This window comes from Pteropus medius, unplaced genomic scaffold (assembly GCF_902729225.1).
Source record: "Pteropus medius unplaced genomic scaffold, Ma_sr-lr_union100, whole genome shotgun sequence".
NCBI lineage: Eukaryota > Metazoa > Chordata > Mammalia > Chiroptera > Pteropodidae > Pteropus > Pteropus medius.
Window position 1 is genome coordinate 37,976,195 of NW_024354875.1, and position 14,943 is coordinate 37,991,137.

Consider the following 14,943-nt stretch of genomic DNA (forward strand, 5'->3'; position numbering starts at 1 on the left):
TTGATTTTTTAAAAAATACAATATTAGACAGTCCTTGTTAATGCTACACCCTCACAGATACACACTAAGAGTACATCAGGAATACAAGCTTTGAATAAATCCAGATCATCTCCTGCTTGTAGTACTACCCTTAGACGCAATCGTCTCTATCCAGGTCTCTCCCCAGTCTGCAGGCCAAGGGAATCAACCCACAGAGTCTATGTTCCCTCTGCCCCACTTCTGGGCCACATTCTAGGTACCTGGGATTCCATATGTCCATGTCCTAATAATAGCCTTGGAACCACTTCCAGGGTCTATACAGATCTCTTTTCCAGATCTCTTACTCTGAGGTAGACGACATCTTTGTGGGCCAGGGAGTGGCCTCTAGATGGCTGTTTTCAGGAAATGTAGCTGGAGCTCGGCAGTGGGGCACGGGTCCGCGCTCCAGTAGTACAGGACTGGGCCGAGGTGGGAAGAAAAGGAGGTGGGACAGGAGCCACACTGTGATTCTATGTCCTGGCACATAACTTTGAGGGGTCTGGGAATTCCAAAATAATAGCTGGCCTTCTCAGGCTGTTATGACTATATATTTGTCATTGTAGGAGGATAAAATATACTTTATTTGCCAGTTTAGTGGTTTGATTTTTAACTTTAAAATAGTCAGATATATGTGGGCCTCTATCTGCATTTTTGTCCTAGGCCTCACAAATGGTAGGACGGGCCCACTTTTCTACTTCCCAGGGCTATTCTCTCTTGGTTTTCATGGTCCTTTGATCTCTTTGGCATGGCTCTATACCTGCTTTGGTTCCTGCTTTCCTCACTCTACTTTTAATGCTGAACTGGTTTGAAATCCATCTACCCAAAAAACATCTGACATTTAATGACTGATTATAAGGGACACACTCTACTGGGTGCTATGGATATGACAAGAAACTCTCAGTTTCTGCCCTCAAGGAGATAAGTGTCTTATGAAGGGTCTATTTGAACATAAAGGTATTTAAAATACAAAGCGATAAGTGCGATGATAGGAGGAGTAATACTGAGTATGTTGAGGGAACATCGCTCTTTCATAGGTGTCCAGTAAGGCCTAAACTGAAAAAGTAAGGCCTAAACTGAAAACCTGAAGAGTAGGATTTACCTAGGCAAAAGGGAATGAGGTAGGAGAAGAGGAAGAGCTGGTTCCAGGTTTGTTTTAAGTAGAGGGAACTACACATAAGACAAGGCCTGAAGCCAAAGCAAACATGGTGCCCTGAACAGAAAAATGTCAGTATTGACTAAAGTATGTCTCTGGGGTGAGACATACTCCTGAATTTGGACCAGACCGATGCAGGTCTTATAAATCATGTTAAGGTGTTCAGATGCGACCAAAAGGTAGTGAAAAGTCAAAGGAAGATTTTAAGTAAGGGCATGACATGATGAGACTTTCATGTTAGGAACATCAGTGGTTAGAGAATGTGGGTTGTGTGTGTGTGCGCGAGAAGAACTGGTAGGGAGGGGGTGGGAGGGAGGGGTAGAGACTGATGGAGCTAAGGAGTCCAGAAGGAGACATCATAGTAATGCAGGTGAGAAACAATGTTGGCATGGACTGAGGGTTAGGTTGCAGTGAGAAAAGAAGACAAATGAAAGAGGTAAAAGCAATAGGACATGGTAACTGATTGAATATGGGGCTGATGTCCAATGGACTAAAGCAAAGCTCCCAGTCTGGGTACATGGACGGATCAGTCACAGAAAAGGAGCACAGAGGGAGGAGTGAGCTTGAACGAATTTTCAGTTCCTGAGGTTTGACTTCGGCACCACTCCAAGTCAGGGCTTTGGTTTTCACCTTTCAATACCACATTCTGAGACTAAGAGTCCAGGGCTTAAGTGCTAGGCTGTGGGGGCCTCCTCTTCACACTGTGCCCTGCTTCTTTTCCATCAGGTGGAAGGGCGAACAAACAAAAGCCATGAAAAAGGGAATTCTTAAGTGATGCTCTATTTATAATCCCTCTATTAAAGATAATCATTTGTTTTTCGTTATTGGCTATCATAAAAGTTACCAGGATTATTCAATAAATGATGATGTGTCTGAATTTCTACAATTATATTTGATTTTCAGGTGTCTCAAATATGATGGCAAAGACTAAGATTTAGTCAATATACCAAGATTGTGCTCTCAAGTATTTGTTGTTAACCTAATAAATGTTGATCTTTTAAAGATGAAGTTACTTAGTGAATGGCTAATTCATATCACTCTCTAACATATCTTCTCAAACTTTACACGTGCATTTCATGGTACATTTATATCAGAAATTTATATCCTTATCAATATATCTGAGTTATAGTCTTTTCTCGATCTCCAAGAATTTCACATAGGAATTTCATATGGGAGGGAAAACAGCACTTAATTTTGGATAAAAAGAATATAATTTTTATTTTTTTATTTTGCCAGACTAAACATAAACTGATATGCTAACAATCCATTGTGAAGTTAGCAGTTACCAGGAAAAAACAAAAAACAAACAAACAAAAAACCTTAAAGGACGGGTTAATTTCTTGAAAACAAACTTTTCAAAGTAAAGTGTATCATTTTGCTCAATATTGATAAATACTGTCTGCAATACTAATTAGCTATATTATATGCAGTATAGTCGGGTCTTTTTTTAAAAAAATAATCCAAAATTTAGGTTAAAAGCCAAATTTAAGAAAATTACTTTTGAAAAAAAAAACAGATGAGCAGCTTTCAAGGGCTCTGCCAATATTTTTAAGCAAGCTTAGAGGTCAAGTTGTTGACCTCTAAGTTGTTAGAAGTCAAGTTGTTGCATCAGCAATGCCAAGGTTACTCATATCTAATGACTATGTGGCTTTGGATACAATTCTTAGTTACTTTATAGCTCAGTTTCTTTGTGAATAAAAGAAATAGAATCAAAACAAACACAAAATGCCATAGAAAATAAGGTTTATAATGAGTTCGACATTCAATTGATAAAAAATATAGCACTGTTATTAGATTTACCTTATTTTATCTTTATATAGACCTGTATCTCTATAAACCAAAAATAATGATTTTTTTTTTTTAAATTACTCCTGTACTCTAATGCTCTTCAAGATTGGTAACAAAATCTTTCCCCAGGAGGAATAGGAAATAAAAAAATTAACAAAATGAGGGTAATTTAACAAAAGTATTACCTATACCTAGATTAAGAGGTTTAAATCCTACATATGAACTGCATTCTACAGTGGGGCACACATACCTAAACTACAACCTATTCAGGGAGAAACAGAACCGTACCTTTTTGTGGATAAAATACAGACCATAACTGACAATAATCAGACAGGCAGCATTCTCCTCACTCAGAACATTGTACAACAAAATGATCTTTTCTGTTTATCCTTCTAAAAATTGTTAGGAGTTCTCTTAGTGCAAATAACAAAGTAGAAACTCCATGAAAGCAGAATCTAAACTATTTTTGTCTGATTCTGAGAGAGGTATTTATCTGTTTCATTTTGAACAAGGAGCAGAGTGGACTAAAAAATATCCCTGAGTAAACGATGGTAAAATCTGCCTGATAACCATGAAAATAATAACTACTGAAACACTTGCATTATAGTGAAATTAATTGTAGCTAGTTACAGGAAAAGACCATTAAAGGCCACAAAGCCTATAAACAAACTAAATGGAAGTGATGCTAAAAGAAGCTCATTTAAAGTCATACTTGCACACAAAGGAAATGATATTCTTCACACGGCATAAACCATTAACATTTAGAAGTACAGAAATGATTAACTACCATCTTCCCTTATGGTTCAAAAGAGTTGGGTAATGGTGGAGGACTATGAAAGAGGCAGGTCAAGGAGCCAGGTTAATGAGAGGGAAGTGGGTTTTGCCTCAGGTGTTCTTTGCTTCGCCTGCTCTCTTCCTCCTTGGACTTCTCTTTAGCCCTGCCCCCTGAGTTATATCTCTCCAGGTCCTTCTCTGGCCTCTTTGATCAAGTGACTCTGTCTCTTTGAGGACTTTTTTGTGTATGTGGATGTTGAGGTTTCAATAATAATTTTCTGCTGTTGGCCTTCTACACCTTCCCGCTGGATGATCCCTGTCTCTCAGGGCACTATCTATGCTAATGACTGCTACTCAGTGCCCCAGGCCTCTGCCACCAGCCTCAGCTCTGTATATCCAGATATCTGTTGGCATAGCTAACTGGATTCGCTCATATAACCGCATCTAACACCAAACTTCTTTGGGCTGAGAGATTTTACTCTTTCATGTGAGAGAATTAAGTTACTTATCCTGAAAACAATATCCTGAGATAATAAAAGATATATTCAGAAGAGGAATAAAACCAGTGGCAAAGAGTAAGGAAAAAAAATTATATTTCTTATAAATCTTCAACGAACAAGAATTAAATATTTTAACAATACTTGTAACCATTTGAGTACAAATTAAATTTAACATTACTTGAACTTTAAGTTCAAATAAAGGATGATCCTTAGATCTGTTGAATTTGTTTTGCCCCTCAATAAACGTTAAAATTAGACTGAGAAACAGAAGTTTCTGGAATTCCCCTTGTCCTGCAAGCATTGCTCTTTTCCCATGCAAAGTGGAGAAGCTTTCAAAGGCCACTTGTTTGGAAGGCTTCGTGTGGTAGCTGACTATGCCCTCCACCTTTACTGCAGAGAGCTAGGCCCCAGGGAAGAGCACCAGAAGAAAAAAAAAAGAAAAGAATTAATATATTTCTCTCTCTACCAAAATTTCTGTGTGTAGAAATAGTAATTAGTTATACCAAAATGTTTTGGTATCATTAAAATAAAAAGAGTTTTTAAAAGGTGAGGTGCCCATGTATTTATGTTTTTGACCTATTGCTAATGTAATGTCCATGATATATTTTAAAAGTTTAAAGTGCTACAAGATTTTCATTGAAAATCTATGAGAATTTCTTCATGGGTTCATTTTTAAAGTAAAAGTTGAAAGAAATTTAAATTCCAATACATTTGCAGAAAAAGTTGAATTTGATTTTTTTCCTAGACAACTCTTCTTGTATTCTTTGAGTTAAATGATGGCAACTCTACCATAATGCATGCCTCCTACCTTTCCTTTTCTTCTCATAGTCACACAACCACCAGGTCCTAGATGTTAAATCCTACAATATGTCTCAGATTCATTCCTGACACTGACCACTGTCCTAGTTCAGACCTTCATTTCTTCTCATCTTTACTGGTCTTCTTCACTCTACTTTTATTCTCCTTAGATCCACCTTCCAGACTGCTGTCGGAACAACATATCAAAAATCCAAATCGAACCACGTAACTCTTCTGCTGAAAATCCTTTTTCTGTTTATCTATTCAACACATATCTGCAGAAGACCAGGACCTATCTGTCAGATCAATACACAGTGTCAGGAGTGTGGCATGAACAAGCCAACAGGGTTTCCAGGTCCATAAGCTTTGCCTTCACTATGTGATTTACATTAGTGTGGCTTATATGGGCCTTCATGAGGAGACCCCTAACAATCATCTGAGCTTTATTTCTCACCATCCCCGTCTTAAACATTGCATCAGCAACACATATCTGTCTCTAGTATCCTGTGTACATCCATGCTTTTTCTCACTTCTGTGATTTTCTCCTACTGGCCCTTTCTTCTCCTTCCCCACTTTCGTCTGCTTAAAAGAGATGAAATTTCTCTTGACTGACTCAGGCTCGGTGAAGTATTCCTCCACTGTGTTCTTATAATACCTACATTATACATATATATGTGTGTGTATATATATATATTATATATATATATGTGTGTGTGTGTGCATATATATATTATATATATATATATAATATATATATATGTAATCATTTGAGATACATCTAATTCTAGACAAACATTTATTTAAAAACTACCAAACTCAACATAATGATTCAAACATTCTATAATGATTTTAGAGAAAATTGGTGGCAAAGAGATGCTGATGTTACAGAGAATTATAATTCTGGGAAGGGGGCAGGAGGCAAGAGGCAGGAAGTCTGGATTGCAGCTCTAATCCCGCATCAACTACGGGCTTTAAAAAATTCAGGCAATTCAACAAATATAGACTAAATCCAACTTTATGTTGGAAGATGGATCTAAGGAGAATAAAAGTTGGATTATATGATTCTCTTGTTCTAGTAATCTCTGCTGCACTAGTTTGTTTACCTTCCTGACTGAGGTATTAATAATTAAATGTGTTGTGATAAAAGCTGGTCCTTTTCCTAGAGGAGGTGGATTGAGGAAAAGCTCTTAAAAGATGGTTTCAAGCAATCTTCATATGAAAGATAAGGAATATAGAAGAAAACTAAGTATGAAAATATATCAAGACAGTAGAAAGTAATCATTACTTGCAAATGGACAATTATGACATGGAGAAGAAGCCCCATACCACTGGGCTACTACAGTAAAAACTAAGCCTTTCCTCAAAGCCTCAGATGAGACAGTAGGCCATGAGACAGTAGGCCAGCTACTCAGTCCTGGTTGGATTGAAGGGCTGTTGTTTTTTAAGGATGAGATTAGTGGAGAGTAAGACAAAACTACCTCCTTGGAATAACTGGTTTTTTTTTTGTTTTTCTCCATTTTAAGCTACTTCTAGTTCTAATTAGAGTAGATAATACAAAGTTGATTATATATCAGATACATAATTTCACAGTGAGACTAAAGTTTCTCTAATGACACATGCCAAAAAGTATACATGAATATAGCTCCTTTCCATCTGTAAGACCTATTACTGTAATTCTTTAATTATATAGAGCTGGTATCTACTTTAAATAGAAACTTTGTGTATGTCAGTGCATTTCTAGTAGAAAATATGTCAAATGGACCTGTGTTTTTTTATAATTACTGATCTTAGGGAAACTTCGGTTAATTTAGGGTTTATTAAAACCTTATGAATTGCATAATCTCTTATTATTAGGAAAAAAACTATAATTGCTTTTTAACTAAAGTTTGGATAATTAAGTTTTAGTATTTTTAGTAAATTATTAAGACGAATACTAGTTATGTCCACAGTAAGGAAAACAATGAAGAAAATAATTGCTTTGTGGCTTACCCTGACAATCTGTCTTCATTTTTAAAAAACAAAACAAATAACTGGTGGCCATAAATAAATATGTCCTTGAATTTCTGTAAGTTTTCTTGGGACGATAATGTTCTTAAACTGACATATGTCCATTTTTCACATTAAGAAATTAATAAGTTTAATTATTTTCCTGCTCCAGTAATTGCTCTTTATTTAATTACATATTTTATGGTATTATTGTTGGCTAGACACTTTAGACATTACTTACTTTCCTTAACTAGTAACAGTACTATGAATTATGAGATGTTTGTGTGTATATGTGTGTCCATATACACATGGATACATTCTACATATCATGCTTATATGTAGGTATGTTATATGTTTAAGTATTGTAGACTTCTATTCATAAACTCAAATTATGTATCCATTCATTGAAATATTTATTAAGCATCTACTATGGGTCAAGCCCTGTGTTCATCTTGAGTAAGACATGGCATCTGCTCTCAAGAAGCTAATATGTTAAAGAAAACAAGCATATACAACAAGGACAATGAGTGAGCTATTTACAAAGTAATATGTAACTCTCCTTTCTGAGTACAAACCGCAAATTAAACCATATCGTAAAACTATAATAATAGTGCACAAAAACAAACTGATGTAGTAGGTATATTCATCTTGCCTTCTCAAATCAAAACCATCAGAGAGGGTGTGTGTGGGTATCGTCTATATGTGTACAGTCACTCTGAGACCATCTATGAGGCATAGAAAATAATTTTATGTTATTATCCACCTTATTCATCTATATATTCATAGTTGCCCTACCCAGATACTAAGAAGCATTTAGGATCAATTCAAGTCATAAGTATACATTCGCAGTCAAGACGGTTCAGAAATGACGAAACTATGTAATTAGAGGGAAGCAGTTTTTACCTGGAAAAGTCATCAGACGTCATTCCCAAAGCCTGAAAGTCACATTGGTCCTTCACTGTTTGTTCAGCTGATCATAAATCAGAGGTAACGCCATTTACATTGCTAAAAGACTTTGCTCCTGGTTTGGTGTAGTTTCTTCTACCTAAGAAAAGTTTGTTTGGCCTCCTGCATGAAACTTCAACTAGAACTATCATCAAAATAAAAACATTCTCTTACTCATACATACATACACACATACACACAATATACACACACACACGTACACATTAAATCTAAAAAATATATGAAATTTTCTAATTACCTATTCCATTTGAGAATCAGGACTGATGTGCAAAACAAATTAAGGTATATTATTAACTTACCCTGACACACACATTAAACTACCTGACAAATCTGGGCACATTCTGAGAGTACCATCCTGTCATTATGGTTGACATAAGCCTATATGATAATAACCTCTTAGGTTTGTAGAATCTCAGTAAGAAAAATATGTATTTCAATGAAGATTAAATCTTGGCTAATATAGAGAACAATCACAAATAATTGAACTTTTTTGTATAGCAATTTTTAAGCAGCTAAATCTTTGCTTCTTTCATATTTCTTTGATCACAATTATTAGCATATGTTGATTGTTATTGGCTTACTGGTATAAAATGAAAAATGAGAACTGCAAACTCAGTTTTCTTCATTAATGAATACTAAATGACCTAAAACCAAAGCCAGATAACTCAAAAAATTCCACTGGTTTGCTTAAAGTATAACTACTAGAGTTTAAAATATCTGCTAATTGTTAACTGTTTCAATTTATTGCTTGACCAAGCAAGAATAAATGTATACACACCGATACAGATGTTGAGGTGACAGTTAAGATACTTTTACCTCAGTAAAATTCATACTATAAATTTTAATACTTATAAACTTACAAAGTACTTCAAAATCAGTCACCAGCTTTCATAATTTGAATAATATTTTATCCTAAAGTCAAGTAAAACATATAATTTGGTTCCAGAGTTAAATTCAATGCGGTAGAATTTGATATGTGCTTAAAAATAATAAGCAACAATTTTGAACAATTTTCTATGCAGCAGGTACTATGCTAAGTGATTTATATGCATTACATAATTTTCATTAGAACCTTATGAGGTGGACTCTATTATTTCCAGAGAAGACTGAGGGATTTTAGTGAGTTAAGTAATTTGCTCACTTACTGTTAATAAGTGACAGAACTTGGATTGAAACCAAACCTTAGTGACTCCAGAGCCAAATTCTAGCTTATATTTGGTCTACTGTGGATTAGAAATTAAAAGGCCTGGAATGGAGTCTCAGCGTCAATCAATTATTAGTCTTGATCCCTTAGGAAAATCACTGAAGTGAGGTTCCATGGTGTCATGGTTAGCACTCTGGACTCTGAATTCAGGAAAATCCCTGAAGTTCTCTAAACCTCAATTTTCCAATATGTAAATAGAGCTAATTAAACATCCTAACTATTCTCATGGAGTTACCATGAAGATTTAAGAGATAATGTAAGTAAGAAAACTGTAGAATGCTCTACAAATATCATTTTATTACATTGTAATATGTTAACATTTTATAACTCCAAAGCGTTTTGTAGGGCTGAACAATGACATTAAATCAAATATTTTATCAGAGAAAGAGACTTTAGGAAGTTGCCGGAGCAATCTTTTCTTCTACTATAGGCAATTTTGAGCAGGTTGCCCAGGATGGCACAGGACAAGTATTAGAAAAAACATTCATTTTTTTGTGAGTACCATGCTAAATGAAAGGGAAATCAGTGTTATGGACTGAATATTTGTATTTTCCCAAAATACATGTCTTGAGGCTCGAACCCCCAACATGACTATAGTCTGAGATAGGGCCTATGAGCAGGTATTAGTTAAATGAGGTCTTAAGGGATAGCCCTAATTCGATAAGGCCAGTGCCTTTAAGAAGGAGATATCAGAGGCCTCTTTTTCTATCATGTAAAAACAAAGAAGGCAAAATTACCTGCAAAGAAGAGCTTCCTCTTCAGAAACTGAATTGGCAAGATCCTTGACCTTGGAATTCCCAATCTCCAGAAATGTGAGAAATAAATGTCTACTGTTTAAGTAAGCTGGTCTATATCATTTTGTTATGGAAGCCCAAGCCAACTAATACAACCAGTATCATGTTCACCCTTCATGTTCCCAATGTCACCCAATGGGCAGGGCCAACAGAGTCCTGTCCAGCTGTCAGCAGTGTAGTCTGATAGTGATCACATGAGGGGATGATAACCTGCAGTTGGGGCCCACAAATGTAAGAATGTCCTAGGCAAGGTTAGCATAAACTGGGCTTATTATGAACTGCTTTGCCTAGAACAAAACTGTCTCTCAGCAGGTTACAGTAAATATCCTCAGGAAAACAATCAAGTCAAATCAATCAAAAAACGTTCCCAGCGATGCAGTACCAAATCTGTAAGTATAAATTATTGCTAAAGCTTGAAACTGAATCCATGCAATGAGTAAATAGAACAAAAATTCTGGTTAACAAAATTACAACTGCGCAAACAGAATAATTTCTACATTAAAAATAAGTAACATAGTTTACTTTGCATCTTCCTCTTTTTTGACAGGGAACAGAGCCTTCTAAATAAATCTACCAGGGTTTCCTGAGCTTGAAAGGAAGCTAGCTGAAGCCATTACACATAAAAACAAGTACACTTTGAAATATTACTTCTGCAACTTATTTTCCTTAGGATGAATATAAATCTTATTTCTTGGGAGTTGCACCTTAATTTAAAAGAAGATAAAAAGTTTTCAAGTGCAAATATAACTTCCCAGAAAGGTCTAAGTCATAGTTGATAAAATGTTTCCACTTGCCTTTTCCTTTCACACTAATCACCTTCCAGACAATTTAAAGAGAACATCATTTTGTGAGCATTTATTCTATGTGAGGCACTACTCTACGTGCTTATGGCAGGCTCTGCTAGTTTTCTTGACAATCTCCACAATACCAGAAGTATTAGTTTAGAAGATTGCTTCCCAGCTGAAGAAAACATTTCCCAGCTCCCCTTGCAGCCAGTTGGGGCAACATGACTAGGTTCTGGCCAATGAGATATGAGTAGAAGTGATAACTTCCGGGTCATGCCCTTAGAAGGAAGAGTGTGGGGTGTGTTTCCTCTAGCCTTCCTCCTTCCTGTGGCCTGCAATGTGGATGTGGTGGTGAGGTGAGCATGACAAAAAATAAACGAAGACCAGAGGTGGCAAAGCAACAAGATGGAGTAGCCTGGGCTCCCAAAAAGCTGTTATACCATTCTTGGACTGTGAGGTGAGAACAAAACAAGCTTCTGTTTTATGAGAGCCACTGTATTCTTGAACTCTTGTTACAGTAATCTATCCTGTATTTTCATTAATAGAGGACTGTACATATACTTTGTGAGGTATTACTATCCAAGTTTTACTAAAAAATTGAGACTTAAAAATTTTTTTGACAATCACATAGGTTGTAAATGGTGAGGCTAGGATTTTAATCAAGTGCCTTTCCATCAGATCTTTTTTATACTATTAGAAAGAAAATTGCTAATTTTTGGAAAATTAGTATTGTGCAGCTTTCTAATCCCTGATCTATTAATCTCATAGGATTATAAAAAGGCTTAAGTTTCTTTGAATTAGAATCAGTGCTACAAACTCCTATTTTTCTAATAAAGTGCCTGACAGTCAGTTACCAACTCCTCCAGGACCTATCCTGCATAAAATGTTCCATTAGGAAAATTACGAAGAAAAAGTATGCTGACTCTCCTGGACTGTGAAATGAAGGGCAAGTCAGAATGCCCTTACAATTTATAAAATAATACACTGGAAAATCACAATAACTCAGAAACTGATCAGAGGGGGTTTGGGTATGCATTTTCTTCTCCAGTATTATCCTCAGCTAAACACATAAATTTGTTTTTGGAAGGCAACATATATGCATTTATTCAACATTTGACAAATATCTATTGCAAGTCTACTCTATGTCAGGTACTTCTTTAGATACTAGGGAAATGGCAGGAAACAAACTAGACGGAGTCCCTGAATGCATGAGAATTATACTTAAACACATCTACTGCAGACAGTTTCCTATACAAGTGAAGCCTATAGGGGGTGGTTAATGTTTTTTTCATGGTTGGACTGGAGTTATAAGTTTTTTGAAAGAATACCAGAGATAAATTCCCTTTTAATCACTTCATACCAAGGGATAGATGATACTAATGATTTATCACTGGTGATGTTAATGCTGATTGCCAACAATTCCTAGTTCTGTTTATTGGAGAATAATATTGAGAAATGCAGAACTGGGCATTAGGTGTAGTCATTGCTACTGGGATATGATTGTCTCCACGCTCTCTCAGTAAGTAATGTAACTTAAAAAATCAAATAATGTTTGAATGTCAGAACTAATGAGCTCCATTTCTGAAAGTCAACATTAAAATATAACAAATTCATTTAGGAATATATACATGTACATATGAATACACATGTATACACAGACTAATTTAGAGGTGGTTAAATAATGTTTGGTATAGAACAGTAAAATGAATTCTTTAAATGCTATAACATTTCTGTTTATATTCTAAGATGCTAGGTCTTAAGGAATTTATACAGCAGCACACTTACTGTAGCAGTAATGCATTTTGTAAGCTCCTTAAGAGAGGGCATAACCTTTTTGAACGTGTCCTCCAGTTTGCTGCTTGGCACACAGCAGTGGTGACTGGTGCTCGACCAGGCATTTTGAGTACTAGGGCCATAGTTTAGGACTGATAAAGTGTTGAGCTAAAAAGAGCCTGGATTCCCTAATAATGTTGTGGAGGTATCATATAAATCCTGAATTGCAGACCTCCAGACTTCTTTTGTATGGAAAGAAAATAAACTATCTGTTTAAGCCATTATTACAAAGGCTCTGTTTCCGAGTCGAATGTAATTCCTAACAATATATGTGGTTTGGAGAAGAGGCAGAGGGAAGTAACATTTATTGAGAATCTGCTATATATATAGTACTTTATATACTTTAGTTTATGTAATCATCAAAACAACAATATGCTTATAGTTGAGAAAATTAAAGATTAGTGACTCTTGTTTAGGTTGACACAGCTTAGTATTGAAACTAAGTCAGAATTTAAACCAAACCGTTTTCCCATCACAACATGCTAAACTGTCTTGTTTATAGCAGGTACCCAGACCTATGCTGATTACTAGCAATGGGGTACAACACATACATTATTATGCCCTCACTCGACAAGTAGTATAGAATGACATTTAAATAAATAACATTATTTATATTTAAATATTCAATAGAACAGAAACATACATCCACAGTTTGAGTCCTAATTCCCTCCATTATGAGCACATCAAACAATAGATATGGCATCAGGGCCATTTTAGTATATCCTCAGAACTTTTTGCTCTCAGGCCACGTATAACTCTAGATTTTCTCTCTGGGATAGAATGGGAAGCCATTCACAATATCCATTAATCTATCTATCCATCCATGCATTCATATTTACTGAGCATCTACTATATGCTTGTAACAAAGTGTTGGGGTATTACTGGCACCTAGTAAGTAGAGGCCAGAGATGTTGCTAAATATCCTACAATGTATTATCCCACAACAAAGAATCATGCAATAGAAAATGTCAGTAGTGCTTAGTTGAGAAACCCATTCTGTTGTAAGCGTATATTCATATTTATATTTTGTTTCTCCCACTCAACTGAAAGCTTGTGAAGAATAGGGATTTTGTATTATTCAACATCATACATGCAGAAATTAACAGGTCTCATCTCTTACAGTTCTTTCCCTTCTGCTCCATAGTTACTGCTGTCACCTTCATCATCTCCCATATGCCTCTTTAATAGCCTCCTAAGTGGCTTCCTTGTCTCTAAACTATGCCCTCTACAAGTCTTTGCTATACTTTCTCTAGAATGATTTTTCTGGAACACAGACATTAACAGTTGACAAGCTCTACTTGGAACTGTGGCATAGCTTCTTAAAAAATTCAGAATCTTTATGTCATTATAAATCCTTTTCCATTTGTTTCGACCATCCATTGCATATTTTATCTCATATTATAGCCATATATGACTTCTATTAGATCTTGATTTACTCCTATAGGAGTAAGTACTGACTTACTCTTATAGGGCTGTGCTCTTACACCTTCCATTCCCTGTTCAGCTGGAGAATATTCAAACTCAGTTCGAGCATCTTCTCTGTAAAGTCGCTGTCAATTTCTTTCCTCCCACCTAAACCCCGGTAGGACTGACCACTCTTGTTTTGGTGCCCCCTACCATGTACCTTATACAAATTTCTGTAAGAGTATTGAAAACCTCTTTATTGCATACATTAGTTTTTACAGGGGTCTCTCCTATTAAACTCTCAGCTCCTTGAAGACAGGGGCTGCTTTACATTTTTATTTTATGTCTCACTGAAACATGGTACATATTAATAGCTCAGTAAATACCTGTTGAATGAATCTGGCACAAGCTTCTATCATCACCAATGAGAAAACATGGTCCAGATATGTTTAATGCTACCCAAGGACACCTACCTAATGAGTGGCAGAGTAGGGAATAGAAGATGTATGTGCTGTCTGGCTTTAAATTAGGGCTCTTAGCACTATCCCAGGACACCGCCTCATCTGTTCAAAGAGAGGGCACCTAGGGCCCAACTTGGTAGGTTGTTAATTTGATTGAACAAATTTTAAAATCGATGACTATGTATACTGCCAACAGAAAGAAAAAAAGTCATTGAATATCTGATGATAAACTACTTTTTTTTTCCTGTTGAGAGAAATGTGAGCTAGACAATTTTTAAATGATGTATTATTTGATTTTATTCTCATCTTCTTTTCTTTGCTCTGTTCCTTCTACCTGGTTGACCTCACTAAGTAGCATTTACTTAGATATTTTCAAAGAGTTCAAAATCTCTAAGTACATTCCAGCTGAAGATAAACTGTTACCACATTCTTCTTATTGATAGGGGAAAAAAACAAAACCTGTCTCGGATTAAGAACTT

General features: G+C 35.8%; 1 protein-coding gene and 1 long non-coding RNA gene across 5 annotated transcripts in view; one reads left to right on the top strand and one right to left on the bottom strand.

Annotated features, from left to right (window-relative positions):
• ZNF385B (zinc finger protein 385B) overlaps positions 1-14,943 on the bottom strand; it is a 344,341-nt gene that overhangs the window by 90,969 nt on the left and 238,429 nt on the right. The window lies entirely within an intron of this gene.
• The window catches only part of LOC120597194 (uncharacterized), a 67,274-nt gene continuing 63,319 nt past the window's right edge, over positions 10,989-14,943 (top strand). For all 3 annotated transcript variants that reach the window (XR_005651353.1, XR_005651355.1, XR_005651354.1), the window contains exon 1: positions 10,989-11,223. This is a non-coding gene — a long non-coding RNA (uncharacterized LOC120597194). The remainder of the gene's footprint in view (positions 11,224-14,943) is intronic.